Raw genomic sequence first — 26,282 nt, 5'->3', positions numbered from 1 at the left:
CACTCAGTCTCCCATACAAATACTTGGGCAACCAATCAATAACCCATATAGTTACTCATATAGCTACTGATCAACACAGGCAGCAGTTTACAGAACAACAGACATAATGATGCACAAATGAAGACAGTTTAGTCACTAACCCATGCACTCAGTGAGACACATTTAATCACTCACTCATACAGTCAGTCATGCACCTACTAAATCCTTCATCCAGACACTTATACATCCACTCATTCTTCAATATGTAAGACATATTTTAACTTTACAGAAACATACAGTCACTGGATGTTGTCATCAGTGATGTCATTTGAGATGTCATCAGTGATGTCATCAGTGATGTCACTGACCATGTCATGAATGATGTAATATGTGACATGATCAGCAGTGGATTGCGGGTGCGCGATATATAGTTAGTCCAAATAACTATATATGCGAATTTCAATGGTTTTGTGTGAGTAAAATAAGGGTTTGTAAATGCTAATTCCTAACTATATATGGTCTATAACCTATGGTTTTTTCAGTGAATTGTCAAGGTTTTTTAAATGCTAATTCCTAACTATATATGGTCTATAACCTATGTTTTTTTCAGTGAATTTCAATGGTTTTTTAATAGCAAATATCAAAAGCTGTAAAATGTAGTCTTCTTTTAAAGGAAAAATATATTTTATATGTATTTAATATAATTTTTTTATGTATATAAATTTTTTGAGGGAACGAATTTATCAACTATCATGCTGAAGAAGAGTGTGGGGAAAAAAAACAAAAAGGAGGACTAAGAGGAAAGAACAATCAGTTCAAAAATACAATTGCTTTAAAGCATGAAGTGCTTTTCCACACATTTACATTTAAATAACCCATATTAGAACATACAAAATATCTACAGAGGAGACGGTGTACATTGAATTTTAGACTCTTCATTGGTACCTACATGTTGGTACTTACATCACCCACACAACACAACAACCGGGACGCTGTCACAGATATATATATTTTTTTGAACGTTAATTTCTCAAAATCCACTGGAGCACATATCTTGAGACCTAGCAAAGGCACATCGGGCAAACAGTCTCTACAATTTTGCCAAGTTTCATAGAAATCCATTCAGCCGTTCGAGCTAAAAGTGAGTCCAACCGCCCTATGGAAAACTCAATGTTAAAAACACGTTTTGGGACCCCCTTTTTTCTCGGCCCCCGCTTGACGAAACCCCCCCCCCAAACTTTCAGGGGACGCTCAGAAACAAAATGTGCCATTTTCCTGAAAATTTCAGCCAATTCCGTCCATCAACGCCAAAGTTATTCAACATAGAATTTTCAGAAATCCCTATTCAAAAAAATCCTAACTATATATACCTACTGGCGACCGCCAGTAGGTAATATATATATATATATATATATATATATATATATTTATATATATATAACATTTCTATGGCAAAATGAAACCCCTCATTTTGTTCCTTTTCAAATTAAATGTATTAAGTGTTACCACTTTATTCCAATCAAGATGACTTCAGGTGTGCCATACTTTTGTCATAAGTAAGACTGTTAGCGTTCTAGTTGTTCTTTAGAACACTCTGGGACATTCTGTCATTGGGCTATAGTTGGGCTACATCTGGCTGATATTTGGGCTACATTTGTTTTTTTTTGTCTCTGGTGGCCATCTTTGGGCTACATTGGGCTACATTGGGCTACATTGGGCTACATTTGGGCTCTGTTATGTTATGTTATGTTAACTGCTTTTGTACCGCGCACAGCTGCCACAGCCAAGGGGCGTCCTGGCGCCCAGAGAAGGTAAACACAACATTGCAAAAAAAGCCGCAGAATCAAAGATTTTTATTAAAAAGAACGGTTTTAATAGCGCGTCTGAACTGGAATAGGTCTTCCAATGCTCGAATTTCAGCAGGAAGAGAGTTCCACAGTTTTGCGGCTACCACTCGAAAAGAGCGGCCGCCAGTCCTACTCAACAAAAAACGTGGGACAATAGACAGATTCTGACCCATCGATCTCAGGGATCGAGAAGGGACATAAGGGGTCAGTAAATTCATCAATATGGGGGGGGCCGTGCCTTTTAGAATTTTAAAAGCCAAGCAGAGCACCTTAAACTCGATCCTCCGAGCAACTGGCAGCCAATGGAGCACCTGCAGTGTTCTTGAGACCGAACATCGCCTAGGCAGTCCTACCACCGCTCTTGCTGCGGCGTTCTGTACTCGCTGCAGCCGCTTGAGTTCCGCCTGGTTTGTTCCTGCTAGCAGAGCACTGGCATAGTCTATCCTAGATAGTACTGAGGCCTGGACCACAAGCTGTCTAGTAGGGGCATCGAAGAATTTCAGTACCGGTCTGATGCCCCTAATGATACCAAAACAGGAGGCGGCCACCCTCTCAGTATGGCAGGTAAAACTAAGGGTAGGGTCCAGCCAGACTCCAAGATTTTTTATCTCCATGGCCGGAGAAGGGGTCATTCCTAACTCGGGGGGCCACCAGTGATCATTCCACCACCCAGGTTGCTTACCGAACACCATGACCTCTGTCTTCTTAGTGTTCAATTGGAGACAGTTCTGATTCATCCAATTGGCCACCGCACGAAGCCCCTCGCAAAACTTGAGGGCCTCCACAGCTGAGTCCCCACTTAATGTGACCGCCAGCTGTGTGTCGTCCGCATAGGAGACCATTGTCAGGCCCCAGCGTTTGACTACAGCAGCCAGCGGTCTGACGTATATATTAAATAAAGTGGGGCTCAACGAAGATCCCTGTGGGACCCCCAGTGTAAGCGGGTGAGAGGTAGATTTACCGGGTGGGATTGCAACCTGGAATGATCTATCAGACAGGAAGGAACGGAACCAACCTAAAGCAGACCCCCTAACGCCTACTTCCTCTAACCGCCGCAACAGGATCTCGTGGGACACTGTATCGAATGCGGCACTCAGATCTAATAATAGGAGTGCCGCTGTTCGTCCGGTGTCCAGCACGGAGCGCAGATGTTCAGTCATAAACAACAAGGCAGTCTCCGTGCTGTGGCCTGCACAAAATCCATTTTGAGTAGGATCCAAGATGTTAGCTTTGGCGAGATGGTCAGCCAGGATCCCATTCACGTGGGCCTCGGTCACTTTGGCGGCCCACGGCAGCAGTGAGATAGGGCGATAATTCTCAGGTTTTGCCGGATCTAGGGAAGGCTTTTTTAAAATAGGTGTTACTACCGCTTGCTTCCACCTATTGGGCACAGTCCCTGAGGCCAGTGACAGGTTGATAAGAGCTAGCATAGGTATGCGACATGTTGCCTGCATGTTCTTAAACTGGGCCGGTTTAAGCGGGTCCACTGGGGAGCCAGATTTAATTTTTTGGCTCAATAAATCAAACCCCTCCTCAGAGAGGGGGGCCAGCTGGTCCAGAGTCACAACATCACCCCTCGGACAGCCGTCTGAGACCGAGTATTGCATACCAGTTGGAAAGGTGCGGTAAATTGCTTGCATCTTTTGAATGAAAAAAGAAGCCAGACTTTCACAGTGGGAGTCTGTACAAATTTCCGCTGCGGTAGCCCTCTTCGCCATAAGGTCCTTTAGGACCTTAAAAATCAGTTTAGAGGGGTTAGGGCTGTTCCGAAACTCCTGCGCATAATATGCGGCACGGGCTCGACAGATCGCTCTATGGTATGCCTTAGTTAAAGTAAGGTAGCAGATTTTGAGCGCGGGGTCATAAGATTTTCTCCATCGCCTTTCTGCTTTCCTACAGTCTCTCTTAAAGGACGCTAGGGTCTCATCGTACCAAGGACTATGAGTTTTAGTCCGACAGTTGGATCGAACCAAAGGAATTAAAGAGTCCAGGGCCATGGCAGTCCAATTACAGAATGATTCGTAGCCAGAATTAACATCCGAGAAGGGAGGCAAAGGTGTCTTCTCTAGTAGGAGGTAGAAGTCTTCTAACTTTAATTTATTCCACTGGCGTAAAAAAGTGATTTTGTTCTGCGTCACGAAGAGAGAATCCGACAGGGAGATGGCTGCCTTCACCAGCATATGGTCCGTCCATATCAGCTGGGTAGGTGGACATATAGTTATGTTCTCTAGATTAGTAAAAAACGGGTCCAGTATATGCCCTCCCTGATGAGTGGGGAAGGATACTCTCTGTGAGAGCTGCAAGGCTTCCAAGTCAGCTAGACAGCTCCGAATAGAGGATTGAGATGTGCAATCGAAGTGCAGGTTAAGATCACCTAGCACATTAAAGTTAGCACAGCCAAGAGCCTCTGAGCTGATGACGTCCGGGAGAGCAGCCCTAAAGGCGGCATCACAGCCCGGAGGCCGATATATTAGAAGACCAGTAAGGCTATGACAGTGAGAGAGGGAGATTCTAAACCGGGCACATTCGCATCCCGGAATTTTTAGTTCTTTCCATTCACAGGAGAAGCGGCGTTTCGCTGCCATAGCGATTCCACCCCCTCTCGAGCCGCGATTAAGAGTAGCCACAGTATAATTACGAGGGAGAGCAAGATTTAATATCGCAGTATCCGCCTCCTGTAGCCAAGTCGCGGTCATAAAAAAACATCCGGGGAATCATTGGTAAGCATATCAAAGATCTCCGCATGGTGTTTGACCAAAGATCTGACATTTAAGCTATATATACTAATAGCATTCACCCCAGACACGTGAATCTGCCGAGAGGAGGTTTCTAAGGAACGGATGCGGGAAGGGGAAGGCAGTCGCCAGCAACAACAAGTGCAGTGATAGGGGCCACTTAGCGGCGCTACTAGCGGTAGGGAACAAATGGGAAGACGTTCACGAATGGCCAATAAATCTGCTCTGTGGTACCTGATAGTAGAAGAGGCCATGGCAATGAGATGAGGACGATAGAATTCTGCAGCACCCAGCACTTCCTTAGCGCTGACGGGCGCAGACGGGCAGACTCTGGCTTGACTCAGGCGAGAGTCAGGCGCTACCGCTGCGCGTCACCGCTGCGCGGGTAGAGTGAGCTTTAAATAGAGCCTCACCTGGTCTCCAACGGAGCACTAGAGCGCTCAGGCGGGTGGCGCGCTGAAGGAGCAGCACCCCCAATATGGCGGCCAGGCGCCACAAGTCGGCAATTACACGGTGGTAAACTCCGCTCTACAAGCGGTGGGGGGCACAATCATAGTGTGAGTCTGAGGGCGCGGCGATATAGTTAAAAACAGGGCAAATAAAGTAAATTTTAACCAAGATAGAAAAATCGGTAAAAATTAAAAATAGCAAAGGCGCAGCACGCCTACTGAAGCGCCAGCAGTAACGCGCGTTTACAAATGAAGGTAAACCCCTCCCAAGGTCGAGCTGATCACAATGCTCGCCTCACCTGGTCTCCAACGGAGCACTAGAGCGCTCAGGCGGGTGGCGCGCTGAAGGAGCAGCACCCCCAATATGGCGGCCAGGCGCCACAAGTCGGCAATTACACGGCGGTAAACTCCGCTCTACAAGCGGTGGGGGGCACAATTATAGTGTGAGTCTGAGGGCGCGGCGATATATTTAAAAACAGGGCAAATAAAGTAAATTTTAACCAAGATAGAAAAAACGGTAAAAATTAAAAATAGCAAAGGCGCAGCACGCCTACTGAAGCGCCAGCAGTAACGCGTGTTTACAAATGAAGGTAAACTCCTCCCCTCTAACATATATATAGCCCAATGTAGCCCAATATATATTTTTCAAAGTTAATTTTCGTAAAAACCACTGGAGCATATATCTTGAGACATAGCAAAGGCACATCGGGCTACCAGTCCCTACAATTTTGCCAAGTTTTGTGGAAATCCATTCAGCCATTCGAGCTAAAAGTGAGTCCAACCGCCCTATGGAAAACTCAATGTTAAAAACACGTTTTGGGACCGCCCTTTTTTCTCGGCCCCCGCTTGACGAAACCCCCCCCCAAACTTTCAGGGGACGCTCAGAAACAAAATGTGCCATTTTCCTGAAAATTTCAGCCAATTCCGTCCATCAATGCCAAAGTTATTCAACAAAGAATTTTCAGAAATCCCTATTCAAAAAAATCCTACCTATATATACCTACTGGCGACTGCCAGTAGGTAATATATATATATATATATATATATATATATATATATATATATATATATATAACATTTCTATAGCAAAATGAAACCCCTCATTTTGTTCCTTTTCAAATTAAATGTATTAAGTGTTACCACTTTATTCCAATCAAGATGACTTCAGGTGTGCCATACTTTTGTCATAAGTAAGACTGTTAGCGTTCTAGTTGTTCTTTAGAACACTCTGGGACATTCTGTCATTGGGCTATAGTTGGGCTACATCTGGCTGATATTTGGGCTACATTTGGTTTTTTTTGTCTCTGGTGGCCATCTTTGGGCTACATTGGGCTAAACTGGGCTACATTGGGCTAAATTGGGCTACAAAATTGGGCTCTAACATATATATAGCCCAATGTAGCCCAATATATATTTTTCAAAGTTAATTTTCGTAAAAACCACTGGAGCATATATCTTGAGACATAGCAAAGGCACATCGGGCTACCAGTTCCTACAATTTTGCCAAGTTTTAGGGAAATCCATTCAGCCGTTCGAGCTAAAAGTGAGTCCAACCGCCCTATGGAAAACTCAATGTTAAAAACACGTTTTAATTTCCGCACGAATTTGAAGACCTCTATTCTTGTGTCCGACCTTTATGCCTTTACTCCCACACGATTGCATAGATACTTTTCATGAATGCATCGTCAAGGGGTTGGTGGGCTTAAGGAAAAAGAAAAACAAAACACTCGGAGATACAGAGGGTTTAGAAACAATCTATCATTTACCCAAAGATAAGCACTTACGGCACTATATGAAGACACCAATATAGTGATACGCCCTGCAGATAAGGGTGGTAACATTGTTATCTTGGATCGAGAGACCTACATAAATGAGGCACAAAAACAACTCAGTGACACCAATTTTTACATACCGGTCAACATTGATGCCTATAATCAGAGCATCACTGACATCTGGGAGAAATTAGAAACATGGAAAGACAAGGGGCTCCTTGTTTGGGAGGAATACTGTTATCTAAAAAAGACTTCTCTAAACTTCCCATTTTATATTTACTACCCAAACTCCACAAACATGCCACTAATCCCCCTGGATGCCCCATAGTGTCCTCTATCGGCAGTATTAGTGAAAACATTTCAAAATATGTGGACCATTTTCTCCGAGATTTTGTCACCCAATTACCCAGCTATATTAGAGACACCAAAGATTTTCTTTGTCAGATTGAAAATATAACGTGGGAACCTGAGTTTATGTTTATTGTTTTAGATGTTCAGTCACTTTATACGATAATCAATCACCAACATGGTCTTCAGGCATGTGATCACTTTCTGAGGAATAGACCATTATGTTACCGTGAACATTTTAAAATGGTAATGGAAATGATGCAGTTTTGCCTGACTAATAACATTTTTTCCTTTGATGGCGCCCTCTACAGGCATATCAGTGGTACTGCCATGGGTTCTTGCTTTGCCCCCAGCTTAGCTAATCTGTTCATGGGATTCTGGGAGCAGGAAATCCATGGCAGTGCCACTCTGGCAAGGGATTTTGAGAGGGTCGCCGTGTGGCTTCGCTACATCGACGACCTTTTCATTATCTGGAATGGCACTAAAACTGAGGCCGAGGACTTTATCACCAAGCTAAATTGTAACAGCTACAATATTTTTCTATCAGGTAACATCAGCAATAGCCAAACGGAATTTTTGGATGTAAAGCTGTAGATTAAGGACCAAAAAATCTGTACCTCATTATATCGTAAGGCCACGGCAGGGAACAGTGTTCTGCACGCCCACAGCAGCCATCCTGAAGCTCTGAAATGGAGCATTCCTTACGGGGAGCTGCTGAGGGCGAAAAGAAATTGTAACACCAGTGACTCCTATTTAAGGGAGCAGGATACCATAATGACTAGGTTTAAAAGCAGAGGCTACCCTAGCTGGGTCCTCAAAAAGGCCAAAGAAAGAGCTAGTGGAATAGAAAGATCCCAAACCCTAGAAGATAATCTGGTTTCTGATAGCATTGAAAATGACGAGTCCACCAGACTAATTTTGACCTTCAACTCTGAAGTAAAACAAATCAAAAGAATCCTTACAAAAAATTAGGAGATCCTCAAAACCGATTCCATTCTAGGTAATAGTATACCAGATCGACCCACTATCACATACAAGAGAAGCAAGAATATACGCGATCTAGTGGTCAGAAATGACATCACCCAATATTCTAAAAACTCTGAACATGGCCTAGTGGGTTTCTACCCCTGTGGCCATTGTAAGGCCTGTAAACACAGCAAATACAGGGGATTTGTAGAATATAATGGTATCACTAAAAACCTGACTTCATTCCTCACCTGCAGCACTACTTTTGTAATATATGCCATCGAATGCTCCTGCAAACTTTGGTATATTGGCAGCACTAGTTGTGCTGCCAAAAAAAGAATCTTAGAACATCTCAGGGCTATTACAAATAAAGACCCCAAATACCCGGTTGCACGCCACTTCGAGCAACAACATTTTTCCAATACTGCTGATCTAAACTTCTTTATATTGGAACAGGTCCCCAGGCATCCGAGAGGTGGCGACAGGGTACTGAATCTGAGACAACGGGAATCTAAGCTCATAATTGAGTTCCAAACCAGATTCCCGGGTGGTCTTAACATGGATGAGGAACTAGCAATTCATTTAAGAGAAAAATGTTTATTTACGACTTAGTATCTGGAAGTTAGTCAACAGTCGCTTCAATCACTACTGAGATCTGATTTTGTAAAATCTCCTTCTGACATTGTATTTCAATTTTTGTAAATTTTTGTAGTATTGTTTTTAACTTGCACTTTTTTATTGTTCTTTATTCCGTAGGAGGAAAGGAGGGGGCCCATCACTGGAATTCACCTGCACGGGCGTACCCAACCTTTGCACTCCAGGAATCACTGCTCGTTGTTGAATCACAAGTCTGAGACACCGACACACAAGGTTTGATTTTCAACTAATAGACTTTGGAAACCATAGACAGACATGTCACATTGTGTACTTAAGATTTATGAACATGCACGACAGACTACTCTGAGAAGGGGATTCTGTGGCCTGTATGGACGTCATTGGCTTCGCCCCATGAGAACAATATAGGGAATCACTTTGGACTTTTGGAGATATGTGAACCACTTGTGGAGTATAACTCTGGTTAGCTTTTGGAGTAACGTTATGCACACTTTGTGTATTTTACTATTATTTGATGACGTGATGGTTTGCACTCTTTACAATATTATACTCAGTCAGTTGAATGGATGTAAATTTACATGTCAAAACCGGCTTAAAGTACTGTGAACGTTTAAGTCATTGAATTGTGATATTACAGAATTTGAAGTTCGGGGCTTGCATTTTCTAAAGTATTTTACTCAGATTGTTGAATTGATTTGAATATACATATCATGAATCTTGCAGTATGACACTATGTCGATCGATTGCCAATGTATTACCAATCACGTTCAAATAGTTGCCCACTGTGCCACTCTAACATGTCTGCCATTAAGCAATAATCTAACAACCTTAGAACTCCTGACCAACATTAGACTTTTTTTTTTAAATTTTGGAACAGTATAAATTCCACCAAATGTAATTTACTATTTGCTAATATTTTAAGTATACTGTATTTTGGAAGTAACAATAATTAGATTTTTAAATCCCAGATCCGTGGTATGCTCACCCAAAAAGTATTTTACAGAGACTGTTAATCTGATGTATGTATATACATATTCTTAGTTACTGTGTGATGAATAACACCTTATGCAAGTCGAATTTGCTGAAATAAGTTGAGAACCATGTTGATAACAGTTTACCATTCCAACATGTCCGCTATTTACATTTGGTAGTCCTACGTCTATGTCGACTGATGCTTTGTAACACTGAAACTTTATTTAATGTCGGTGTCCTTTGTGTGAAGTTACACGTGAACAAGGCTCCTTAGCTGAAACGCGTTGTGTAATAAACTGCAAACTTTATATCTTGGATCCCTTTGCCTTTTTGCCTGAGAGCGCAAGATGAACTTCTTTGTTCCTTTGGATGTGTCAAATTAACCGGATTGCTTCGCCGGTATCTGCGCCAACTTCCTTGGGTTCCAGCACTCCGGAAGAAGCGCTGTTTCTTTGTATATATTTATATATATATATATATATATATATATATATATATATATATATATATATATATATATATATATTCCTGCTACTACAATCTTATCACATGTTACTGTGAATCAGAACAGCACTCACAGGGGGGTATAAAGCCAACAATCCTTTATTTGGCAAACCAGCACGGACAAGACGCGTTTCGGCGATGAGCCTTTGTCAATTGCGAGTGAGAACGCGCCGCCATTGTTTTTAAATCACATAGCTTTCGTCACAATGATTATGGCATGAACATAAAGAAAGGACTAACCGATGGCTAAAATATCGCCATATTGGAAAGTACAATTCAAACATGAGTAATGAAAAGGGAATACATTTCAATAATCATGCATGTTCTGAAAGGGGTAGGAAAAGTGTGATTATACAGTTTCACCTATTGATAATGTTAATCGTTCACAATGATAATCACCATTTCTTAATGATAATCAAAATTTCATACAGCCCTGAATGGGCATACACCCCTACAATTGATGTCGCCCACAAATGGGCTAAAACCATAAATATTCATGTGAAGAAATACAATGTATTCTTAAAAATTATTTTGAGTTCATAAAGCAAAAAAAAGGGGTATACAAACACAGAAAACGGTAACAAATTCAGTACAGCATCCCAAAATACATAAACAGTATGTTCTCATATAGAATGTTAATATCCCAAATGGACTGCTAATTCTTCATGTGTATTAAGCCCAGAAGGACTCTTGCTCTGCAGATCTATAATGTAGCGTGACTCAAGTCGCCGCAGTTTTTGTAAGCGGTCTCCACCTCGTGGAAGGGGTGGCACACTATCTAAACAAAAATAGGCCAACAGGTCCCTGTTGTGTCCATGTAGTTTATTGAATTGTCTTGCCACGGGGTAGGATTCGTCAATGTTATTGATAGCACGCATGTGCTCCAATATACGTAATTTTACGGGGTTGATGGTACTCCCGATGTATCTTAAACCGCAGGGACATACCAAGCAGTAAATAGCATACGGTGTCGTGCATGTCAAAAACGTAGTGATTTTTGGGGGGAATTTAAGACCCGGAATAGCATATGTGAGGGTCCTTTTACTGATCTTACAGGCCTTACAACGACCACATGGAAAGAAGCCACTCAGAGGTAATTTACTAGATACATTGGTTTTAGTTACATGGTGACTATGAACTAGATCGTCTTTTAGCGATCTGGCTTTACGGTAGGTAACTAACGGATTGGAAGATAAATCTTCTCTGATGATATTATCTGTTAGTAAGATGTTCCAATTCTTCTTAAGAATTTTTTTAACTTGTTCCGAATTTTCAGAATACGTAGTAATTAACCTAAAAGTACTCTGATTTTGTGCCTTAGTCACTTTCGGTCTCAACAGTTCTAATCTCGACCGTTTGGAAACTTTATCTAGGGCTTCTGTAAGCACTCCCTCTTTGTAACCTCGGACCCTGAACCTATTTAGGCAGAGTCTGGCTGATTCTTCAAATTCTTTTTCTGTTGAACTGTTTCTTTTTAATCTTAAAAGTTCCCCATATGGGATACTTTTAATGAGCTTTTTCGGATGATTGCTGGCGGCATGCAATGTACAGTTACCCGCCGTTGTTTTCCGAAAGAGTTTGGTATGTAGTTGTTCTTTTTCTACATATATGGTAAGATCTAAGTAGTTCACCTTGGAGTCACTTATTTCGCCACTAAATTTGAGATTTACGTTGTTATCATTTAGTACATCCACATATACAGCTGCTTCGTCTACAGATCCTTCAAAAATGATGAACAAATCGTCTATGTAACGATACCATGCCTTGATCTTTTGGTTCCATATTGCATTTTTGTCATTCCAGGCTATCTGTTCCTCCCACCAGCCCACACAAAGATTAGCGTAGCTGGGGGAGGTAATCCTAAACAGCATCAAAGACTACCATGATGTTATTACCAAATGGTATAATATAGATATGCTGAACAGTGACGAATTTCTATTTCTACGTTGCTTAGATCCTATTACACCGACCTTTTATCACCTTCCAAAGGTGCATAAAGACAGCACAAATCCCCCGGGACGCCCCATTGTAGCTTCCCTGGGAGGGCTCACAGAACATCTCTCTATGTACATTGATTCCTTTTTGTTCCCTTTTGTTATTGCATTGAAATCCTATCTTAAAGATACAACTCATCTTTTGAATTTGATAGGTGACTTTGTCTGGAAAACAGGATACTGTATGATGGTGATGGACATCACCAGTTTGTATACGAGTATTGTGCACACTGACGGTCTGCGGGCTATACAAAGTTTCTTGCAAATGAGAGACATTGAATATTTTGAGCACGACAAGATGCTCATTGAATTCTTAACCTTTAGCATCAATAACAACATATTCGTCTTTAATTGGCAGTTTTATAGGCAAATGTCAGGTGTAGCCATGGGTTCCTGTTCCTCCCCCAGCTAGGCTAATCTTTGTGTGGGCTGGTGGGAGGAACAGATAGCCTGGAATGACAAAAATGCAATATGGAACCAAAAGATCAAGGCATGGTATCGTTACATCGACTATTTGTTCATCATTTTTGAAGGATCTGTAGACGAAGCAGCTGTATATGTGGATGTACTAAATGATAACAACGTAAATCTCAAATTTAGTGGCGAAATAAGTGACTCCAAGGTGAACTACTTAGATCTTACCATATATGTAGAAAAAGAACAACTACATACCAAACTCTTTCGGAAAACAACGGTGGGTAACTGTACATTGCATGCCGCCAGCAATCATCTGAAAAAGCTCATTAAAAGTATCCCATATGGGGAACTTTTAAGATTAAAAAGAAACAGTTCAACAGAAAAAGAATTTGAAGAATCAGCCAGACTCTGCCTAAATAGGTTCAGGGTCCGAGGTTACAAAGAGGGAGTGCTTACAGAAGCCCTAGATAAAGTTTCCAAACGGTCGAGATTAGAACTGTTGAGACCGAAAGTGACTAAGGCACAAAATCAGAGTACTTTTAGGTTAATTACTACGTATTCTGAAAATTCGGAACAAGTTAAAAAAATTCTTAAGAAGAATTGGAACATCTTACTAACAGATAATATCATCAGAGAATATTTATCTTCCAATCCGTTAGTTACCTACCGTAAAGCCAGATCGCTAAAAGACGATCTAGTTCATAGTCACCATGTAACTAAAACCAATGTATCTAGTAAATTACCTCTGAGTGGCTTCTTTCCATGTGGTCGTTGTAAGGCCTGTAAGATCAGTAAAAGGACCCTCACATATGCTATTCCGGGTCTTAAATTCCCCCAAAAAATCACTAAGTTTTTGACATGCACGACACCGTATGCTATTTACTGCTTGGTATGTCCCTGCGGTTTAAGATACATCGGGAGTACCATCAACCCCGTAAAATTACGTATATTGGAGCACATGCGTGCTATCAATAACATTGACGAATCCTACCCCGTGGCAAGACACTTCAATAAACTACATGGACACAACAGGGACCTGTTGGCCTATTTTTGTTTAGATAGTGTGCCACCCCTTCCACGAGGTGGAGACCGCTTACAAAAACTGCGGCGACTTGAGTCACGCTACATTATAGATCTGCAGAGCAAGAGTCCTTCTGGGCTTAATACACACGAAGAATTAGCAGTCCATTTGGGATATTAACATTCTATATGAGAACATACTGTTTATGTATTTTGGGACGCTGTACTGAATTTGTTACCGTTTTCTGTGTTTGTATACCCCTTTTTTTTGCTTTATGAACTCAAAATAATTTTTAAGAATACATTGTATTTCTTCACATGAATCTTTATGGTTTTAGCCCATTTGTGGGCGACATCAATTGTAGGGGTGTATGCCCATTCAGGGCTGTATGAAATTTTGATTATCATTAAGAAATGGTGATTATCATTGTGAACGATTAACATTATCAATAGGTGAAACTGTATAATCACACTTTTCCTACCCCTTTCAGAACATGCATGATTATTGAAATGTATTCCCTTTTCATTTCTCATGTTTGAATTGTACTTTCCAATATGGCGATATTTTAGCCATCGGTTAGTCCTTTCTTTATGATCATGCCATAATCATTGTGACGAAAGCTATGTGATTTAAAAATAATGGCGGCGCGTTCTCACTCGCAATTGACAAAGGCTCATCGCCGAAACGCGTCTTGTCCGTGCTGGTTTGCCAAAAAAAAGGATTGTTGGCTTTATACCCCCCTGTGAGTGCTGTTCTGATTCACAGTAACATGTGATAAGATTGTAGTAGCAGGAATTTGTTCGGCGGGTACACCCCCGCCCCGGAGAGCACCCGCTCGTGAGTGCAGCAGGCTGGTGTATGTTTGGAGCAACGATATATATATATATATATATATATATATATATATATATATATATATATATATATATATATATATATATATATATATATAGTATAAGATTATCCAGCACTCCCAGAAATAATCATCCGGCACGCCAAGGTAGATTTTCAAGACACTCGGTCTGCTTTATTTATGACAAAGTTTCAAACATCAATGAGTTTCAGCAGTCTCATGCTGCCTTGTTCATGATGTCAAAGCGCCATTTTTTCCACATTAAAATAAACATTCAGTAGTGAGTGACACTGACAAAGGACACAACATACCGCAAAGGAGGGCTTTACCTCTCAGAATCTGGCGGTCATATTTTAACATGTTTCTCTTTACCAGATTCACAGTAATTCTCAAATGCGGGTAACTTATTTTTAGCGGGCATTTAATTCCTCACTTTCTCCTCTCCCAATACTTTCAATGGTTTATAAAACCACACTTTTGAGGTTTTAATTTAAGCGACACTGCAAATTTTTTTAGAATTCACGATAATTCTCAAATGTAAAGTACATATATTTAGCGGGAATATTATTTCCTTGCTTTTTCTATTGCCCAACATTAGCGGAATAAAACATGTTCAAATTTCAATCAGTGCATGTCACCAATTTAAAGTGCAAGTATTGGGGGTTAGACTTAAACACATTGTTCCGTCAAGTGCCTGTTTGGATTGGGTGCAAGTTTTGGCAAGTTAAAGTGCATATGTGCAAAATACGCATCTTTTTTACCTCCTTTTCTAACCATTGTTATCCAGACTTTAAGTTACTTCACTTTAAAGTGCAAGTGCAGAATAAATATACTATTTCATGGTCGATACAAAAAAACATAAAATAAGAAATAACATTTTTTAAAACAGCCCATTTCTTATATCTAATAACAAGTACATACTTGGAGGCGAGGAGGAATTTAAAATAAAAGTAAAAACAAAAATATAAAAATTCTTTGATCACATTCTCAATTAATGGGATTATCATATCACTTCAGAATTTAAAGTGCTAGTGCTTATGTAAACCAGAGAATATATATACATACTTCAATACAGTACAATGATCATTCAAAAGTGCAAATGCATATCAGCCAAAAGAATATTTTTACCCAACACAACTGAATAGAGCAAATCATAATGTTGTATATGCCTAGGTATTCACTACTGTTTAAAAATTGAAAGTTCAAAACATTAAATTCATGGTCTTGTACTTGGGCAGATTTTCATATTACAACTCTTCTTCCTATTACTCAAGACAGGCAAGTATATAAGTCCTCATCCACATTAAGCCCATATGGTTCCATGCAGTTAAACTCCAGAATAAAATATGTTTCTAGTTTACGGAGTTCCTTTTCCCTGTCCCCTCCTCTCCTTTTTCTTGGGACCTCTGCTATACATGTTTACTGCAAGCTCACAGGGTTACTGTGGTGGTGGGTCTCAAAATGCCTTGCAATTGGGTATGTTCTGTCTTGATTTACAATTGCTCGCCTATTTTGAAGGATTCGTTTATATACAGGCAGGTTTGTACTTCCTATATAAATTTTAGGACAGGAGCATTGTAACAAATAAACAACAAAACTGGATCTACAAGTCAGAAAACTTCTAATAGTTAAGGTTTTATTAAAAAAGGTTCTAAAATCAGTGCGATTTATGCCATGTTGGCACGCTTTGCACTTTGAACACTTTTTAAAACCTGCTTTCTGATGTAGCCACGTGGGAGCACCTCCGTTCCTTTCTTAAAATTCACTTTTGACAATTAAATCCTTCATAGATTTAGATCTCTTATATGTAATCTCAGGATTTCTTTTAACTCTAGAGCCCAACACCGGGTCATTTCTTATCAGGTGCCAGTGTCGGTTCAGGACAGACCTGATTTCTTTGTGTTTCACATTGAATGTTGTTATGAATCTAGAGTTATCTTGATCTCTTAGATCATCTCTCTGTTGTTGCCGCTGTTTTGTTCTAGATGGCTCAAACAGTATTTTATGTCTCCCTAGATTTCTAGCCTTGGTTGATGCACCTTTCAAAATATCAGGCGAATATCCCCTTTGGATGAATCTCTGTGTCATTTCCTTTTCTATTCTGTCGTATTCCTCCTAGTTGTTACATGCTCTCTTTGCTCTATAGTGCTCCCCAAAGGGGATACTCCTGATTAGTGAGCAGGATGAGCACTTTCCGCATGGAGAACTGAGTTCCCAGCAGTAGCTTTGCGGAATACAGTTGTTTCCAATTTCCCCTAAACAGGTTTAATCCGGATACCTAGGAAATCTATGGTGGTCCTACTATAATGCCCCACAAATTCTAAATTTAGAGAATTATGGTTTAGGTCTTTAATGAACTATTCGATGTCTGTCTCCATGCCCTGCCACAGCACGAAGACATCATCAATAAATAGGACCCACAGCAGCACATGTTCATCCCATTGCTCCAAGGGACTGCCCCGAGCACCTGTTCCTTCCACCAGCCAAAATGTAAATTTGCAGGATATATGACGGTACCACGCGTACTTTTACAACGCGTACCGTTACAACGCTACTTTTACCACGCAAGTCGTTACAACGACTTGCGTGGAGGGGCGCTGGATAGTAAATTTTTTAATTTACTATTCCAACTCCAGTCCCCGTGGACTCTAGGGAAAGGAGTTGGATAGTAAATTAATCTATTTACTATCCTGGAGCGCCCCCCAGCGTTGCGTGGTAAAAGTAGCGTGGTAACAGTACCGCGTTGTTAAAAATGCGTGCTAAACGTTGTACACCAAATTTGCATAACTGGGGGCGAAACAGGTGCCCATTGCAGTCCCCTGTTCCTGTAAATAGAAATCATCAGCAAAGAGAAAAATATTCTTTGTTAAGCACCGTTCCATTAATTCCAAAATCATTTTGTTGTGATTCACAATTCGTACTGGTCTCCTATTCAAAAAATATTCAGATGCTCTAAGACTATCTACATGTCTTATGCTAGTGTAGAGGGTTGATATGTCAAGTGTTAACATAATTATAGTTTTTTCGTTCCAACAAATGTCAAAGATACATTTAAAAAAATCAGTAGAGTCCTTAATGTAAGAGGAAAGTGATCTTACAATTGGATTAAGGAAGTAATCGATATATCTTGAAGCATTTTCAAAGAGACTACCACAGGACGAGATAATTGGTCTCCCTGGTGGACTGGTGAGGCTCTTGTGGACTTTTGGGAGCATGTAGAATACTGGAATCACTGTTTTCTCCCTTTTGATGAACTTAAACTCATCCCAGCTCAGTAATCCTTCTTCCTTCCAGACATCCAATCTTATAAAAAATTGTTATTTTACTTTTTCATACTCCTTGAAACTGATCCTGCTATAACAGTTCCGATTGTTTAGTTGGCTGAGGGCTTCTTTCTTGTATTGCTCCCTGCCCCACAGCACAACATTCCATCCCTTGTCTGAGGGTTTGATCAGTTCTCCATCTTCCTCTTGTAGTTTCTTCACTGTTTTGTGGAAAAGTGCTTTCCTTGGGTCCATTCTCCGTTTATTTTGATTGACCACAGAATACAATTGTTTAAGATCCTTTGTTAAGTTTTCCTCAAAAATGCCCAAGTTATCTCTCATGGTTTGGGGCAAGAATCTAGATGGTTCTCTAAACGGTGTATGATCGCTTATTTCCAGTCCTGTTGCTGTTACCACTAATTCCTCGCTCTCAACTTGACTGTCATCACTAATCAACAAGATCATATTCCTCAAGGCAGCTGCATCATTGACACTCAAGAAGGCTGGGTCAACTGGGGGTCCTGGAGTCAGTTCATGTATTGTACGATTAGCTCCATGTTGATCCGTATGCATTTTGGGCAACTTGAGCTAATTATACTCATTATCATCACAGAACGATAATCCTAATTTTAATACCGACTCTTCATCCTCTGTTAACATCACAGTACTCAAGTTAATAATCGTTGTGTTGTCCATTAATTCTTGGTTTGCTTTTTCGTGTTGGAGCGTAGTGATCTTTTTGTTTGCCAACCTTGCGCTCCTCCTGTATCCCTCGCCTCCTCTTCTTTGCCTCCTCTTCCTTGGCCTCTTCCCCAACCCCGTCCTATGCCCATGCAATGGTCGGTTTGTTGCTCCAGCAGCATAAAACGGAATTCCTCGGTTACAGCCAATCTTACATCCCTGGTTCCTCTATTGCCTTGTTCTTCAGATTCTTGTTCACAGCCACTGTCTTAAGTGGCTTCACTTTGTGAGGCAGCTTGTTGGTCCAGCTGGTCACTGTGAATCTTTTGCCACCTTTCCTTTTTTTTTTTTTTATATTTTTATTGGATTTTTTACATATTTATTCCCACCACCTCCCCTGGACAGGTAGACATTCTACATATTGATAACATGTGTTTTACATTGTTTTTAACATACGTACATAATCATTATATAGAATTTACAAAAAATAAGAAACAATAGCATAAATACATGACAGCATCAATATTAATTAGTTTTGTGCGTCTCGCCATTGTGTAAGAGCAGTCCAGATTTTGATGCCTGTTTCGCGTCGCGATCTACCTTTTCGTTTATATATAGCTATCTCGATGTTATAGACAGCTAAAAGCCTGGCTAACCACTGTTGAAATGAGGGTATTAATGGGTCAAGCCAAGCCGAGGCTAGGCATAACCGCAGAACTGCCATAGCAATGAATTTAAAACCGTGACCACTCTCAAGGTTATCTGGATCTTCCACCCCCAGTACTATTGCTTCATGTGACAAAATAACATTTCTACAAAGAACTTAACTTAAGAATCTCTCTATTTCTTGTATTAAAGGTAGTAGCACTGGACAAGAGGCAAAAATGTGAACAGAGTCTGCCTTAAATAAATTACATCTCGGGCAACGAGTCCCTTTGCCAGTTCCCCATTTTGCAATCTTATCCGGCGTATAGTAGAGAAAGAAGCAGGTTTTACAAAATTGTGCTTGGAGTTTGGTTGAGGTAAGAATAGTTTGGGCTAACTGATAGGAGTATAGAAATCCTTCCTTAGAGATATTAAGTTTACTTTGCCACTTCATTGCAGTTTTATCTAAATCGTCTGGGAGCGTATCCAGTACTAAACCATACACCCCGCCTATTGAGTCTTTCTTAGAGTGTATAATTATCTCTACTACTATACATTTTTCAACAGGTGTCCTTGCCCCCAGTTTATGAATTAAATAATCCCTTATTTGGAGGTACTTGAAAAAGTCCTGCCAATCTAAGTCAAATTCTTCCTTCAGAATATTAAAGGGTTTAATCCCCTGAGTAGAGTAGAAATCCCCTAATTGTGTTATTCCTAGATTATACCATTTGTTTACACAGTTATCCTTAAAAATCATTGGAGGAAGAATAGGATTATTCAGAGCTGGAGTATAATATGAGATTGGTCCTATTCCTAGTATTTTCTTTACGACCTTCCATACTTTAAAACTACTATAAAGTGTCTTAAATTTGACTTTTTTGTGATAGCTGTCGCGAGTGTGCCTCCAGAAATAACCATAGCTGGCATTCCCCACTAGTAGCTGAAAGATTGAAGCGGTATGTTCCTCTGAGTTTTCTCCCCCTTGCAGTAATTCCTTACTATAGAGCAATACGCATGCCCAGTAATATCTCCTTAAATTGGGAAGAGCTAGCCCACCTCTGTTCTTAGGAAGAGTAAGATATTTATATGCCCGGCGGGGTTGTGCATATGACCATATAAATCTAGAAAAGGTACGCTGTATTGCAGTGAACCACTGACTAGAGAACTCTAGACACACAGCCCTAAATAAGTATAGTATTTTGGGAAAGTACACCATTTTAATTGCATGTGCCCTCCCAATAATAGATAAGTGGAGATTATCTAAACATCGTAAATCCTTTTGTATTGTATTCAACATTGGCCTAAGGTTTATGTCCACTACTTCCTCCAGCTTTGAGGAAATTGTAACTCCCAAGTATGTCGCTCCCTTCACTACCCTTAGATCGTCCATAGCAATTTTTGAGTTCAGAACAATTTGTGTCTTACTTTCGTTTAGCGCGTAGCCAGAAACCTACCCAAATTTCCTGGCTTCCGCCTCGATAGTCAGCATGGCTGTAATGGGATCTGCCGTGACTATGGCAATATCATCAGCATATGCTAATGTTTTTGTAGCATATCCCTGTGATATAATAGGTATTATATTGCTGTTTTTCTCGAGATAGCGAATAAAGGGATCTATGTATATTGCGAAGAGCAATGGAGAGCATGGGCACCCCTGGCGAGTTCCCCTTGAAATAATAATTTCCTTGGTTAAGCTTCCATTAATGGATACAACGGCACTAGGTTTAATATACATTTTTTGTATCGCCTGTATTTTGCCACCTTTCCAAATCAATTATTTTGCAAACGTATAGATTTGCCCAGACTCGTAATCCATACCATCCCTTAAAAATGTTGTGGCTTTTCTATCCTTAATACGCTTCTCATATTTCTCCATTATCAGAGTGGGGTAAACCAATATGGTTTGTGGACCTGGGTAATTAATGGCAACAAAAACAGTGGTCCAAACCTTCTAATCATCAATCAAACTAATACATACTTACAATCAAACTTTTCATTATTGTCGAGCATTCAAATTATTCTGCTCTATAGATTCAATCTGGAGTTTTTTCGAAGAGGATGCAACAACCTGACCACAAACTTCAAATATTCAGAGGGAGTTTAATGATTCACTCCATCACATAAGTTATTTATATACATTTCACATTTGTATATCAACGGTATAAAGGAGCACAGTGCTACTAGAGGCGTGCAAGAAAGGAAATTGTGGTGATTCAAGAAAGGGTGAAAGGACTAATAAAATTCAGTGACACAGGCGTCCCACCTGTAGATACTGACGCAGAGATGCCACTTCCCACCATCGTGAGATTTCTCTCTTTTTTAATTTCTCGTAATCCTGAAGTTGTTGATTTAAATCATTGCTTCCTCTTGGGGCCACTGCCCCCCTTTCCCTCTGCATTGGTCGAGTGGTTTCTTCGAAGAGTTCCAGGGCTTCTAATTTCCTCGCTGTACACTCTGCATCACTCAAATCGTTGCCGGTGTTAATCTACCTCTTTGGGACACCATTTTTTTCTCCCCCGTCTGTTTACAACTCAAAACAGGTTTTATGTTTTTTATTGTCTGTGCGCGTCTCCGCGCGTCCCAACCTAGCTCCCGCTGCCGCTTGCAATCCTTCCCTGCTCCGTAGGAGTTTCGCCACGTTGACGTATCACGGTTCTGTAATCCTCCGACCTCCGGTTCCTGGCATGTGCTCGCGGTCCTCGCACACCATTTCATTTTCTTGTAAAGTTGCAGTTAGCAGCAAATGTGGGGGGCACGCCTGTCTCCTTTTTTTTTCCGATTTGTCGTTTTACGCTGGCGTGCTACCTGAATGCTGATGGTGCTGGTCCATATATTCACTGAAAGAAATCATAGGTTTCAGGGGTGTTATATAGTTAGCTGGACATTGGATAGTGTTTAGGGTTTAGGATAGCGCAGTGGTGTTTGGGTAGTGTAGGGGGTCGTGCTGGGGGTAGATTTTGGGTTTAGGTTAGTGCAGTGGTGTTTGTGTAGTGTAGGGGTCATGCTGGGAGTAGTGTTTTAGGGTTTTGCGTAGTACAGTGGTGTTTGTGTAGTGTATGGGGTAGTGGTTTAGGGTTTATGGTAGTGCAGTGGTGTTTGGGTAGTTTAGGGGTTTATGCTGATGGCAGATTTAGCGTTTAGGGTAGTGCAGTCGTGTTTGTGTAGTGTAGGGGTTGTGCTGGGGTAGTGTTTTAGGGCTTAGGGTAGTGCAGAGGTGTTTCGGTAGTGTAGGGGGTCATGCTGGGGTAGTGTTTGGGTAGCGCAGTGGTGTTTGGGTAGTGTAGGGGGTCGGGCTGGGGTAGTGTTTTAGGGTTTGGGAAGCGCAGTGGTGTTTTGGTAGTGTAGGGGGTCGTGCTGGGGTAGTGTTTTAGGGTCATGCAGTGGTGTTTGTGTAGTGTAGGGGTCGTGCTGGGGGTAGTGTTTTAGGGTTTAGGGTAGTGCAACTGTGTTTGTGTAGTTTAGGGGGTCATGCTGGGGGTAGATTTAGGGTTTAAGGTAGTGCAGTGTTTGAGTAGTGTAGGGGGTTGTGGTGGGGGTAGATTTAGAGTTTCGGGTGGTGCAGTGGTGTTTGTGTAGTGTAGGGGGTCGTGCTGGGGTAGTGTATTAGGGTTTAGGGTAGTGCAGTGGTGTTTAGGTAGTGTAGGGGTCATGCTGGGGTAGAATTCGTTTTTAGGGTAGTGCAGTGGTGTGTGTAGGGGGTCGTGCTGGGGTAGATTTAGGGTTTAGGATAGTGCAGTGGCGTTTGTGTAGTGTTTGTGGGTTTGTGCTGGGGGTAGTGTTTTAGGGTTTAGGGTAGTACAGTGGTGTTTGTGTAGTGTAGGGGGTCATGCTGGGGGTAGTGTTTTAGGGTTGAGGGTAGTGCAGCGGTGTTTGTGTAGTGTAGGGGGTCATGCTGGGGGTAGTGTTTTTGGGTTAAGGGTAGGGCAGTGGTGTTTGCGTAGTGTGAGGGGTGGTGTTTTAGGGTTTAGTGTAGCACAGTGGTATTTGGGTAGTATAGGAGGTCGTACTGGGTGTAGATTTAGGGTTTACGGTAGTGCAGTGGTGTTTGGGTACTGTAGGGGGTCGTTCTGTGGCACAATATTAGGGTTTAGGGTAGTACAGATGTGTTTGGGTAGTGTAGGGGGTCGTGCTGGGGTAGTGTTTTACTGTTTAGGGAAGCGCAGTGGTGTTTGGGTAGTATAGGGGGTCATGCTGGGGTAGTGTTTTAGGGTTTAGAGAAGCACAGTGGTGTTTGTGTACTGTAGGGGGTAGTGTTTTAGGGTTTAGGGTAGTGCAGTGGAGTTTGTGTAGTGTAGGGGCTTGTGCTGGGTGTAGTCTTTTAGGGTACTGCAGTGGTGTTTGAGTAGTGTAGGGGGTAGTGCTCACCAGGGAGTTAACTGGAAGTCTACTGCAGGTATTGAAAGTGATTGTTCAGTCTGCCTTTCAGAATTTTCAAATTAATTAGAAGAGGATTATAGATCTCTCTTAAAACATGCCCTAATTTTGCTTTCTACAATCAATCAATCAATCAATCAATCAATCAATACCATTTGTAGAGCGCACTACATACCCGCAAGGGTTCTAAGGCGCTGGGGAGAGGGGGGGTGCTGTTGCTGCTGGTCAACAAGCCAGGTCTGGAGTTGCCTCCTGAAGGTTAGAAGGTCTTCGGTTTGTCGTAGGATGAGGGGGAGGGTGTTCCAGCTAGTGGCGTCGTGGTGGGAGAAGGATATGCCTCCCGCTGTGGCTCTACGGATGCGTGGGACGGTGGCCAGGGAGAGGTCTGCGGAGCAGAGTTTCCTGTTCGGTGCGTAGAAGGAGAGTCCACTGTTGAGGTAGGTCGGGCCGGTCTTGTGAAGTGCCTTGTGTGCGTGGATCAGGAGCTTGAAGGAGATTCTTTTGTCGACAGGGAGCCAGTGCAGGTTCCTGTGGTGTGGGGTGATGTGGTCGCGGAGCAGGACGTCGAAGATCAGGCGTGCAGAGGCATTCTGGATTCTTTGCAGTCTGTTGATGAGCTTGGTCGGTGCACGGGCGTAGAGGGAGTTTCCGTAGTTGAGTCTGCTGCTGACTAGGGGGGCCTGGGTGACTGTTTTCCTTGTGTCAGTCGGGATCCATTTGTAGATCTTGCAGAGCATACGGAGGGTGTTGAAGCAGGTGGAGGAGACAGCATTGACTTGTTTGGTCATGGTGAGTTTCGAGTCGCGGATGACGTCCAGGTTGCGTGCGTGGTTGGTCGGTGCGGGGGGTGTCCCCAATGACGCGGGCCACCAGGAGACTTCCCGTGCTGAGGGGTTGGGCCCAAGGATGAGGATCTTCATCTTGTCTGTGTTCAGCTTAAGGTGACTGTCCTCCATCCATTCAGCGAAGGCCTTCATTCCCTGGTGGAGGTTGGATTTGGAGGTGAGGGGGTCCTTGGTGAGGGAGAGGATCAGTTGCGTGTCGTCGGCGCAGGAGATTATGTTGAGGTTGTGGTGTCAATGCGTGCGATGGGCGCCATGTAGATGTTGAACAGCATCGGGCTGAGGGAGGAGCCCTGCGGGACAACGCTGATGATCTCGTAGGCTTCGGATCGGAATGGGGGAGGCGGACTCGCTGGGGTCTGCCGAAGAGGAAGTAGGAGGTCCAGTCCAGGGCCTTGTCTCGGATCCCTGCGTCGTAGAGTCGAGTGCGTAGTGTGCAGTGGCATATGGTGTCAAAAGTGGCGGAGAGGTCCAGAAGGATGAGCGCCGCCGTCTCGCCGTTGTCCAGTAGGATCCTGATATCGTCTGTGCCGGCGATGAGGGCGGTCTCGGTGCTGTGGTTGCTGCGGAATCCTGACTGGAAGGGGTCTAGGATGTTGTTGTCTTTGAGGTAGCGGGTGAGCTGGACGTTGACTATCTTCTTGATGACCTTAGCTGGGAACGGAAGCAGGGAGATGGGCCAGAAGTGTTTGAGTTCGCTCTGGTCCACCTTGGGTTTCTTCAGTAGGGCATTGATCTCGACATGTTTCCAGCTATCAGGGAAGGTCGCGGTCTCAAAGGAGAGGTTGATGATGTTGCACAGGTGGGGTGCAATGGAGCTGCCAGCTTTGTTGAAGATGTGTTGTGGGAAAGGGGCAGATGGCGAGCCGGAGTCGATTGTGCCCATGGTCTTGATTGTGTCTTCGATGCTCATGTAGGCCCAGGTTGTCAGGGGGTCGTGGTCGGTGGGGTGAGGTGGTTCCAGCATGTTGGAGCCTGTTTGGGTTGTCCGGGGGTTGAAGCTGTCAGTGATCTTTCAGTGGAAGAAGGTGGCGAGGGAGTCGCACAGGGCTTGCGATGGCAGGATGTCTTTGGAGCTGGGGTTGGAGAGTTCTTTAACGACATTGAAGAGCTCCTTGCTATTGTGTGCGTTGTTGTCGAGGTGTTTTTTGACGGAGGTTCTCTTGGCGGTCCTGATGAGGCGGAGTGGTGGCGGATGGCGTGTTTGTGGGCAGTGCGGCTGCCTAGTGACTTCTCGCTGAGCCGTAAGTTCTCCAGCTTCAGGCAGGTGCGCTTAGACGCTAGGAGTTCCAGGGTGAACCAGTTGACTCTCTTGCTGGTGTCCTTGAGGGTTTGTTTTTTTCAGCAAGCTAGGGTGTTGGCGCAGTCGTCCATCCATCGTCTGAGGGTACGCGCACCGTCGTCAGGGTTGGCGGGGTTGGTCGAAGGATTGAGTGCGAGGTTTGCCTGTAGTTGTGCTTCGGTGATTTTGCCCCAGCGGCGACGGGGGATCTGTAGGGTGCTGTGATGTGCGACGGGTGTCCGGAAGGTGAAGTGGATGCAGTGGTGGTCGGTCCAGCTTGGTTCAGAGACATGGCTGAAGGAGATGTTTGGGCTTGAGGAGAAGATGGCGTCTAGCGTGTGTCCGGTGATGTGGGTCGGGGTCATGACCAGCTATTCCAGTCCGAGGTTGGCGAGGTTGTCTATCCGGGTGGAGGAGTTGCTGTCATTGTTGTTCTCCAGGTGCAAGTTCAGATCTCTGAGGAGGATGTAGTCGGTGGAGGTCAGTGCGTGCGTGCTGATGAAGTCGGCGATGGCGTTGCAGAATTGTGGTCGGGGTCCGGGTGGTCTGTAGACGAGGGTGCCTCTTGGGGTGGTCTTGGGGTCAGTGTGGATCTGGAAGGGCATGTGCTCGGTGGTGCTTAGAGTGTTTGTTGAAACCCTGATGGTCTTCTTGTGGACGATGGCGGTTCCACCTACGATTCCATTGGTGTGGTCTCTGTGGGCGATCCTGTATCCTTCGGGG

This window comes from Lissotriton helveticus, chromosome 3_1 (genome assembly GCF_964261635.1).
Source record: "Lissotriton helveticus chromosome 3_1, aLisHel1.1, whole genome shotgun sequence".
NCBI classification, from domain to species: domain Eukaryota; kingdom Metazoa; phylum Chordata; class Amphibia; order Caudata; family Salamandridae; genus Lissotriton; species Lissotriton helveticus.
This window is presented reverse-complemented; position numbering follows the sequence as displayed.